The sequence below is a fragment of the Rhyacophila brunnea genome, unplaced genomic scaffold (assembly GCF_057557595.1).
Source record: "Rhyacophila brunnea isolate RB1 unplaced genomic scaffold, BYU_Rbru_1.0 scaffold_13, whole genome shotgun sequence".
Lineage (NCBI taxonomy): Eukaryota > Metazoa > Arthropoda > Insecta > Trichoptera > Rhyacophilidae > Rhyacophila > Rhyacophila brunnea.
The window spans coordinates 17954537-17967039 of record NW_028232785.1 but is presented as its reverse complement, the minus strand read 5'-3'; positions in this window follow the sequence as shown (position 1 = coordinate 17967039).

Here is a 12503-nt window from a genome sequence, read left to right as displayed (position 1 = left end):
AGATGGTGTTGGTTAGTTTTTAAAATTCAATTAAACCCTGCCTAAACGAAACTATTATAGTTTAGGTATGCTATGGGCGATCCGACAAAATTGTGTACACTTTTTCAGTCATACTTATTTGTTTTCGTTGAATTAAGAATACATATTATTACAGATCGTGTTAGTCTTTTTTAAAATTCATTAAACCCTGCCTATGCCAAACCATAATCGATAAAAAATATTCTTCTGCATATCTATAAAATATCTAAAATGATGTATGATTTAATGGCATAATCTCTATATATATAAAAATCTCGTGTCACGATGTTTGTGGTCGAACTCCTCCGAAATGGCTCGACCGATTTTTATGAATTTTTTTATGTATATTTGTTAGGTATGAGAATAGGTCAACAAGTATATTTCATATAGCTAGGTGATTAGGGCATCTCTATCCAGAAAATTTTTCTTTTATTTTTTTGACTATCTCTTTTTGTATTTTTTTTATTATTTGGCAAAAAAAAATACCTATAACCCCAAATTTTCACCTTCCTACTCTCACCCTCCCATTTTTAAATCGCGATTTTATTATTTTTGTATGAACAAATTTAACCGTATTTCAAACAGAACGAAATTATTTATGTTGTTGAATGACAGATAGCGCTACATCCGAGAAGAATTCAAGAGAAGCGTCGCGTCATTTTGACATTTCATTCGGCATATCACAACGCAGTGCGTGCAAAATTTTGTACGATTTATTTTAATTTATCTATTTTTATGTGCGTGTATTACAGTGCACAATGCCAGCAAGAAGCAAGGGGGGCCATTTGGGCCGTCGAACGAATAAAGCAACAAACATGCAAAATAGTAGAGCAGAAAGAACTGACGAACAAATCCAACAAGATAACAAAAACGTGCGTGTAAGCGTGTCGCAATTGCGTGCATCTCAATCACAAGAGGCACGAGCTGAACGAAATCAACAACGACAATTGGAACGGAGCCAAGCGCGCCGGTTCGTAGTTAACACGCGCAGAGCAAATGACCGACAACGCCAACAAGTACATCGAACATTAACATCCGCTTCGTTCCTTCATCTCGCATTCGAGTACGAGCCAGATATTGAACATTCCGCTCATCCGAAAGTGCTGATTGGTGCTATGGACAAAGAATGTCCCCATTGTCATGCGCTCGAATTCAAACATGAGTCAGCCGGGATGTGTTGCGCATCAGGAAAAGTGCAACTACCAGAAATTGAGATACCACCAGAACCATTGAACGGCTTGCTCATCGGCACGGTTCCAGATTCAAACCTGTTCCTGAAGTCCATTCGCACATTCAATTCATGCTTCCAAATGACTTTGTCCGGAGCAACAGAAATAGTTCACAATACTGCGGCAAATGGTCAACAATTCCATTCTACGTTCAAAATCAAAGGCCAAGTATACCACAAAGTAGGCTCATTGCTGCCAATGCCAAACGAACCACATACATTTTTACAAATCTACTTCATGGGCGCGGCGAGGACATCAATCATGTGGATGTACGTTGCGGCTACAATAGCCTCAATTTGCCTAATGCCAGGCGCATCGTCGGCGAACTGGACGCCCTGTTGAATGAGCACAATGAATTATTGAAATTCAATTCAAAGTGACAATCACGCTATTGTCATCAATCCTGTTAAAACACTAGCTGGAGAGCACGTATGTCGATTCAATGCGACTGTTATTGACGACATTGCTAGAATCATGGTTGGCGACCGCACATCGACGCGAGAAATCGTGATTCGAAGAAGAAACAATAATCTGGAGTTCATCGCTGACACACACCGTTCATACGACGCTCTCCAATATCCGCTAATTTTCTGGAAGTCACAAGACGGATATTGCATAAACAGTAAACAACGAGATCCTGTCACAGGTAATTCATTCATTATGAACATCATTACTCATTTTGAATTGAGAAAATGAATGGTTGATATTTTTTGTTTTTATCGGCGGTCATCGTCTATAGCGCTCTATTCCTCTTTCTGTCATAGATCCAATCCCCACACACTTACGATACATTCGTTATTTTTTATTTAACAACCAAAATATTCACTAGAAATAATTTATATGGCAGAACAACGTTTGCCGAGTCAGCTAGTATTATATATTTTATAGATTGATGAATATTTTTTGACTGTTATCTACTACGGCTTGGATTAGGCAGGGCTTAATTGCATTTTAAAAACTGACAAACACTATCTACACATTGTATCTTATACCCCGTTTACACGTGCATGTAATTACTTCTGACAGTACGTATTATCGCGGCCATAACAAGAAAATGCATGTGTAAACATGTATTATCCTGCAAGTTGCAAGATTGCATGCATGAATCAAAAATTGTGATCGTTGGGATTTGTTCACCTGCCGGAAAAAAAACTAACTACACCGCGCAGAGACTCATCTTGAGGTTAAACGATTTTCACAACACCTTGTCAAATAGTACCGTAATATGACAACATGGCGTCTCGCTTGCTCTCGAAGAATGAGATTGCCGAGACAGTCAGCACTTTTACGTCTAAACAATTATTAAAATACACACTATTGGTGCAAGTAAATCCATGCACGTGTACAGGCACTACAAGTTCAATGATAACAAATACATTTGGCTGATAAAGTTTAGTGTGCACTATTTATGTCAGAACGTAAAAGTCTACCTCCACCGTTTGCCACTGGTGCGAATTAATATTTTTAATCTGTCAAAATCGCTGTAGTCTGCGGCTTGTATTCCATAAAGGCATATTGAGTTATAACATTAATGGGTTATTGCACAAATGGTGTATGTGCAGATTTATATGTTTTTAGATAATTGAATTTGGAGGATTTGAATCGATAGAAAATAACAATTCAGGCGTCTATTTATAGATACCGATCAATGTTTTTTGTATTTTAAACATTAGAGACGATCGGTGCCAATTTGACACCACAAATTTACCTTTATTACTTAAGTTGGACGCTACAACAGAGTGTCCTCACTTCATTTTGTTTTTAGTTCTGGTTAATCCGATTCGTATTAAATTTGTCGACGATCAAACGGAATCCCTGCATGTCCCCAGGTGGTAGCTTCTCTCACGGCATCTAGTTATTGTTTAATCGGCTCCGAGATCTCCCTGAGGAAGCTTTTCCTGGCGGCACCCCTGCACAGCGATCTGGACTCGATTTCGATACAAACTAGACGATACTATATCCATGCAATAACCAATCAATATGTAATAATCTGGCTGCATTTTTATTACTACGTCGTGTCATTTGTATTTGTAAATGTGCTTTATATGACGACAGGACCGTAGGATATCCTCAACTAATCGGTAGCACTTCACTTGTTTCATATTATATTATTAATTATTGTCACAATTTGTTTTCACTAATCTTTGTAAGTCAATTATCGATTGTTAAAGATTGTTTTGAATTATGTACTTGGGCTCGGATGCAGAAATATCCACATTATGTTAAACCAGATACGTATGACTAAGCATCTGGCCCTAAGACGTAATAGAATAGTTTTGCTATAAGGAGGTAGCATTGGTACAGAACATTTAAAGCATTTTGAGTGTTACAGAATCAGAGTTTGGTCCAATAAAAAGGTAGCCTTTTAAACTCATTGTGTTACATGGCTAGATGGTGATTCCAGATCTCTTTCAGTATGGTATAATAATGAGTATTGGCAACACTGAATACACTGTATGTATTTACAATCTAATCGTGTTTACAATGGAAATACGCAAGTATGAAGCACTTGTCAGCAAAATTGTAGGTGGATTTCTCTGTGGAGTGATCGCTCGCACCGTGGTAAATCTGTGTCATGCGTATGCTCGAGTGAAGGCGCTTTTTTACGGTGCCACTTGTCACTATATATTAATAATTGTACATGGCAGTGCTGAAGAGTTGAGGTAGGCTGTGGAGATCCGACATAAACAGTGCACACTAAACTTTGTCAGTCATACTTGAATTAAGAATACAAATTAGTGGTTAGTTTTTAATATTCCATCTAACCCTGCATAAAAAATATTCTTCTAATTATAAAATATCTACGATTATATCTAATTTAATTGGCCGATTAGTACAGTGCAAAATTTGTCATTCAAAAGTGTTCGAGGCTTATTTACTAAGGTTTCCAGGGCCTGGGTGAGTTCAGTGCACTGTCAAAACATAAAACTTTACATAGGGCTTAATTGAATTGTAAAAACGCCATCTGCAATTTATATTCTTAATTCAATGAAAACAAAATGTATGACTGACAAAAGTTTATTGTGTGCATTTATGTTGGATATTAACAGCCTACCTCCACCCTTTGCCACTGGCCAACTGCATTCGTACAAATTTCTGGACGCAATGGTGTGATACTTGAGTTTACAAGGTTTCCTTTTGTACCGTTCACGGAGTATTTTCTTTTGAATCGAATTGCATTTTTAACACGATGCCGCCTTTTACTTGAACGAATAAAATACACCCCTGTTATATAGTTTTCCCTGTACATGTAATTAATCCTCTATATGTTCGGTGAGATTGATTGATTGTGCAAACCGATTACGCAACACGGTCAAGCGTGACGACACGCCGAGCCGCCGCCCCGTTTGAAAATCGTAAATTATATTATAAATTACAAAAAAAAATATATATATTTAAATTTAAAACTGAATCAGAAAGTAATAGTACGTGGCACGTAGTCGTAAGTAAACAATTTATTATCACCACGCAATGTAAATGTTTTTTTTTTTTTTTTTTTAAATATATTAAGTACATAAATGTTTATTATAAAATTATATTGAATAGGCGATTAATTATAAATATTGTGAAATATTAAAATGTTTTATATTAATTAAAGAAAAGATAGAATATTATACACACAAATTAGGAAACTGTTGAATGACGGCGAATTATCTCCGCTGCCGAGTCCGGTTCGCCACCAATTAAAATGGTTACATGTAAATTGTACGTAAAATGTTTCACCGTGGCACAGTTCGCCGTGATCTTTCTTATCGGAAAGAGATGACCGTCTCTAATTCTATTAGATTTAATATGAACATTAATTCGATTTTCATAGCTAATTTTACCTAAATGGAAGAATGAAAACCTAACCTAACCTAACCTAACAAATAATCCAGTATATCAGCTATTTTCAAAATTTGTTTGCTGCTGGCGTCCTGTAAAGTGTAAACTGACAAGAACCGTCTTTCCCTCGTATTTAGTTAGTGTTTTAGGTATAAGTCGGTTTACAGGAAGCCAGGCGGATACCGCGCCAATTTTCATAGCCGATTTTGTCAAAATTCATGAATTCAAGAATGAAAACTTAACCTAACCTAACAAATAATAATCCAGTATATCCGCTATTTTCAAAATTTGTTTACTGCTGGCTTCCTGTAAAGTGTAAACCGACAAGAACCGTGTTTTATTTAGGCATGAATTTTATGTCAGTACTATACGACCCAAAGAGTTTGGATGGTCTTTAATATACGGCCATATATTTCCGATACAACATTTCACGGTGAAGTGTGTGATACGGCGAACTGCATACGTACAAGTTTCCGGACAGGGATTAAAATTGGTAATGATTATGAAAGATTTGAAGATTCCCACTTGGTCTGCGTTTTATTATATATACAATGTCCCTCGATGGTGTCTTTGTTTGACTATTTTTTTATTCAATGAATAATTGAGAAGGTTTTAGAATGTAACATTCTTTTATTGAAAAGACTTTCATGCCTGAGTTAATGCGTCTCTCGGGAATCGTGGAAAAAATAGTTAATTAAATCATTAGCAAGTGCATGTACGTTATCACAAAAAACTTGGAGCAATCCCGACACCAGTTAGTAATTAAGGTAATTTAATACTTTGGTTTATATAATACAGAAACCGATTGCCAATTATTAGTAATGCAATTTTAGAAAGCGCTTCAGAGAGTATTGTAAGAACCATTAGTTGAAATTCGTCACAATTAGATAAGATACATATAGCATAGTGGTCAGTGCACGTGGGCGCGATTCCCGAGAGACGCAGGCTCGAAAGTGTATTAATTTATCATTGACTACTGACTTGTTTTATTAAAATATACAGTGTGTGGCCGGTTAAACAACGTTTTGCAATAATTTGATAATCATTTGTAGCACAGTTCACACTTGTGTGCATTTTGTAGTGCAGGCAGATGGATTTTGGTCGATAGGAAATTGAGTCATGAAAGCGTTTCCATTCAGTTTTTATTTCTTTAATATGTTTACGGGACAGTCGATTTCAAATTAGCCGCGAGGAAGCCCGCGTGACGTTATCGTATTATTTGATTTGCATTGCATTACTTTCGGCCTGTCTCAGTAGTGAAAGAAAGAGAATATGTAAAATGCTGCGATTTAAGCTGAAGCGCTGTTCCGCATACTATCGTACAATAGGCTCTTTGCAAGGTAAGAGAGGTGTTTTACAATCAATGCAATGAGTGCTCAGAAAGACGACCAAAACTCATTTCGTGACTGATAGGAATTTGAGTTTGGAACGCTTCGGTGGCTTCTGCCGAATGTAATAACTTTGTTTAAAATGGTGTGTATTAGGTCATTGTCAGTTTTAATACCGGTTAGTAAATTAAAGCCTTGTTGAAGTTGGACATGCCTAATAAAGTGCATTGCTTAGTGTATGACGTATGTGTTGGACGCATGGCTTCAACGGTCTACACCCGTGTGTCAAATAGATGTAAATTTTTCATCGGTGCAGATGAGAAATTGCAATACAGTAGAATCTCGATATAACGGACAAAATATCTGGTCAAATGTGAGAATTGTTAAAAACATCTTGTTAATGTTATATACATATTTAAATCCAAGTGTCACCGTTATCACCATATGACTCTTTTATATGTTGTGACATCCAGTGGCGAGTGGTAGAGATAGGCTAGATAGTAACAATAATAATATATTCATTGACATGTTTTCTTTTTAAAGTAAATGGGTAACGTTTTTAGTCATCTTTACACGATTTAAGAATTAATACTCCCGTCGCCATCACGAAACAATTTTACGTATTGACACCTCGACGTTCGCTCTCAGACTGCCAGCGAGTCCAAAATTTCATCACACCTATAGTTGAAAATTATTTGCCGTTTCACTGAAGTATCGCCTTAAAGCCGTGTTAAAAGAAACTTTGATTCTCGAAATAAAACATAATAATATAATCATATTATAATTAGTGAGTTACTGCAATTTTATTACAAAGTATATTATAACATAATAGCCCTTTTACACGTGTATAGATTTACTGCTGACAGTATGTATTATTGCATCCATAGCAAGAAAATACACGTGGAAACACAAAATTATTGTGTAAATTATAAGATTGCATGCATGGATCAAAAAAGTTTAGCGGTTTCTGAATTTTCACGCAACAGTTGGAAACTTGTGTCAAATAGCACCATGCAATACAAACATGTCTCACTTACGCTTGAATGACATTGGGGCAATGACATTAATATGGACGAAGCATCTGGAAAAAAAAATGACACTCACTTTTTTTGTCGGGTCTGCCGAATGGCATATGTTCTTACGCCATTACAATAAAGGTGATATTGCTATAAATTCCTGAAACTTTTTGTCGGGTCTGCCGAATGGTTCGGTTCGAACAGGTTCGCTCAAACGAACATTGATACTAGAAACACTGTTCTAACACCGTTACAATAAAGGTGATATTGCTATAAATTCCCGATGCGTGATATCGCATAATGGATATTGCGTGACGTCTACCTATGCACGTGGGCATGTCACTATGGGCGAATTTACTTGCTAGCTACTGTACTGAGTGCGTCGTCCATTAATAATGTCATTGCATTGGGGAGACTGTTGGCACTTTTGCGTGTAAACTGTTATTATCGCAATAGTTTAATTTATACACTATTGGCGCCAGTGAATCCGTGCACGTGTACAGGCGCTATACAAGACTATTAACTCGGCAAGTTTGAATCGATTCTGAACCATTGTCGAATGTGGTATGTAACAATAATTAAAGAGTATTGTCGCACGTCGTGAGATAGTTCGCTGTCGTAACCAACAGTCTGTACTATTATAATAAATTAGTTTAAAAAACAAGAGATAAATCACTATGCAGATTGTATTTTTTTGTTATTTGAAAATAACATTATCTTTATGTTTTTTTTATATAATTAAATAAGTCATATTGTTGTATTTTTTTCTTTTTATATGAAATCATTCGCATGAAGAATGGAGGGGATTTTTTTTTTATTGTTTTAAGAAAAATTTACCTTATATTAATATCATTATAACATAAATAAAAACTTTTTTAGGACATTTTTGAGTGTATTATTTCATATTCTGATCCATGGCGTGAACGTAAGTGTAAGAACGTAGTGGTCGCGCGGGGGCGGTGCGGCGGCGTCTTGCGAAACTTAAACGTATAACCGTGTGTGAAATGTTCGTAGACAGTGTCTTTTTTGGGGCAAAATACATACGGTTATACGTTTGAGTTTCACAAGACGCCGCCGCGCCGCGCCCGCCAATTCACTACGGCCGAGCACTAATGTGTATTGTTATTTCCTATCTGTTCCCTCATCTTGCCCGTAGGCATCAAGCACATTGGAGATCCATATTCCTAACAGCGAAACTGATAGAATTTTATTGCCATGTCGATAAAAGATACACGAATGAAAATATACTAGATAATACTTCACTGTTTGTGATTAAGTATACCTAGAAAATATTTTAATAAACCGAAATTTAAAAATTGGCAACAATGCAACGTTGCCTCACAATTCTGCTACTATCGCATATCGTCGGTCTATCTTGTAAACCTCGTAAATCCAAATCAACTAATTGTTCAGGAGACAATAAAAACTGTCTAATTTTGGTTTTAAATGGAATTTCGAAATTTCAAAAATCCATTTGGTTACTTTTTAAATCAGCAACTGTATTCAGTAATTATTTTTAATAAATTCTCATTATACTTATTAAAAATAGCCTTTTTTGGATTTATGAGGTTTTCATACTTAGTGTATTTTGCCTTTTGATGGATTTAGAAGGTTTTCAGTCATAAAAACGAGTACTGTTTAAGACAATTGCAAATTAAGACACATTGTATAGTTTACAAAAATATCAAATGTAATGTTTAAACTTATTAACAATTTTACTTATATAGGTATATTTAAAAAAAATAATAAATGAACATGTTATTTTTTTTTAATGTGGTAGATTATCGTAGTAATCGTGAAAATTTTTCGACAAAACAGTCTTCAGTTCTTGCAGATCATGATGTTTCCTTGGTTTGATTTTAAGACGACTGGCATGTAGAGGTGAAAGGTCAGCAAACTTTTTAGGTGTGACGTCCTTGTCCTTTCTGTGAGGCAATCAATGACATTATTAATGGACAACGCACTCAATACAGTAGCTAGCAAGTAAATTCACGCACAGCGACATTCGCACATGTATAGGTAGACGTCACGCAATTTCCATTATGCGATATCACGCATCGGGAATTGATAGCAATATCACCTTTATTGTAATGGCGTTAGAACAGTGTTTCTAGTGTCAATGTTCATTTGAGCGAACCCGTTTGAACCAAACCGTTCGGCAGACCCGACAAAAAGCATCAGGAATTTATAGCAATATCACCTTTATTGTAATGGCGTTAGAATAGATTATGCCATTCGGCAGACCCGACAAAAAAGTGAGTGTCATTTTTATTCCCAGATGCTTCGTCCATATTAATGTCATTGGAGGCAATACACTCCAAACATCTGAAAATCTTAATTGATACTGTATAGTGTCATTTGGTTCATATAATGATGCCCTTATATCAGTGACAACCGGATTACCAACTTTTTTTCCAGGACGAACACTTTTGATAAATTTAAAGTCAAATTTGTTGAAATCGTTGTGATACAGATATTCACTATAATATGGCTCTGGTTTCTTTCGAGCATTACGGCATTTATTCCGCAGGAACATTTATATCCTGTTTTTTTCAGATACCTTTCAATGGTAGAATGCATCGAATCAACTGGCATTTGGGTGTGTCCTTTTTCTAATATCCTAATATCATTCATCATTGCAATATTCAATAGTGAATTTTCCATCGTCGAATTTCAATTTTGATATGTACAACCATCGCTATATAGGATTCGTTCTCTTCTATCTGTTTCCGATAGAGATGGCAAAAACTTTTTTGATGCTTAACAGAACATGCTCCCATGCATGTTCTGTTTTTTTCCTTCCGAAATATTGCTCACCTCTTTCTATATTTGCCTTGTTTTTTTCACTTTTCCACTCGGACTTATCTGCCTTGCATTCATTTTTTTTCCTCCTTTTCCTTTAAGTGTCCGTACTGATTTCCTGTAACGAATCATCAGTATTGGAATAAGGAACTAAATAATGGCTTTTTCACGAGATTTTCATAGTTTGAAGATCTGTCAATAGTCTCGATTATATTATTTCCTGATAATTTTGCTAGTTGGGGTCTCACACTTATATTGTAAGAAGCTTCGTGTTGTGAATCATTCATTAAAACATTGTCATCGCTAGAAATGACCTCATATGGCGACGATAATGGAATAATATGTATGGTCTCATAATATCCCCTTGGGATTATTTCTATATTATTTCCTTCCTTAGCAGCAGTTGTTTCAATTGTGTTATTTTTTATTTGTAGCATGCCCATAATTTTTTGAGCCCATGACATCTGAAAACAGATTAAACTTTGTAAATTTTGCATTCACGTAGTAAGTGGGTACTTGAATGTAATTTGATTTGTTTTCTTTTCTAATTGTATGTGCTAATAAACTAAAAACCATTGAAAACAACCAAACATCATTAAATATGCATGTCATGAAATTTTAACCTGAAAAAAACGTTCTATTGTAAATGTAACATTGTGTGCATATTATGGGAAATCATTATAAATAAAACGCTTACCTTAATATTTAATCTATATTGTATCAATATAAATTAATTCCTCTCGTAATATGATACCCAAAGTATAGTTGTATAACGAAACAAGACGAAGGTAATGTAATACTCAAGACACTGTGACAGTTCTCCATACGAAATGGCGGGATTACGGTATTTACGAGGTTTGCAAATTTTATTGTTGTATGGACGCGATTTACGAGGTTTTTGTGGATTGATTTTTGAAATTATTAAACGAGATATGGATATAAGAGTTTAACACATTCGTAGATATTCAACCATTCTAACGTATTCGCTCAAAATCTCATTTTTGACCAAAACGGGATTTACGAGGTTTACAAGATAGACCGACGATATGTCATTGCATTTTAATCTATGCATGTAATTTTGACATTTCGATTTAATGTAATTGTGACAAACGCCGACTTTCATACCAAGCTACTCATGTCGTGGGTTGCTGCTAAAAATAAGTCGATAATTTAGGTATTTAGAGGTAACGGATTAAATTTCAATATTATATAATAATTTATGTTAGAAAAAAAATCAAGCTCATCCGATATAGAACATGCCACATGATGGTTCAAATACATTATCATCACGTTATGTGCTGTCACAGTAAGCTGTCGCTACGAGAAAAGTGTGTAGTGTCATTTTTCTTGGTATTGAAAATGTTACAGATGCTCCCATCCTGTAGCACATTTTGAACCTTTAAACGAACATTGTCAGTTATGCTTCAAATACACTCTATGACGATCGGTCATATATATGTCGAAAAACCCGTTTCTTATGTTGGCATCCTGTGTCACAGGGTGTAAATGCGATGTCATAGCTGTCATACAATATGTATGTATAAATGTCGGAATGGCATAGATTTGATCATAGACACTAAAACGCTCTTAGCATATATGTGCCCGATCGTCATATAGTCTATTTGAACCTTTAGCAAAATTTGCTGAAATCCTCAGAACAACAATGAGGTCACCTCACGTGTACCGCGCTGCATCGGCAACCGCATGACTCAATGAAGGTTTTTTATTATTTTCTACATGCCTACACATTTTCGACTCATGTCAAAATAGTGTGTTCTTTATTTTTAGTGGTTTTATATTAAGTTATTGTCTATGTCCGCTGTTTACCTCTATTATCTATGGTCTGCTGGTTGGCTTCTGTACAAAATATTATCTATGGATGCAATATTGCAAGTAATTTTAACGTATGGACACGTAGAAACTGTTAGAATTAATTGAAATTAGCATGAATAATAATTCGAAATACTAATACATTCGAGTTGGCACTCTCCGTCATTGAATTTATAGAGATGGTAACCATACAAAATATTCTGCGGAATGACGAAGCCATAGATTAAATTTGTCGCCATACCAGCATCTGACGTAATTATAATGTAATTGTCACTTGAAGCGCAAAAAAAATTGCATTATGCCTCATTTTATAGGGCATATCAAATTTTCAATTTGCAATTACTCTATAATATGATTTAGCCGGCTCTCACATCTAAACTCGGCTTGTCTGCAATGTGTCGAATATGTCGATGTGATGTCATCGTTATTCACAAAACACGTTGCCTAACGGAGCT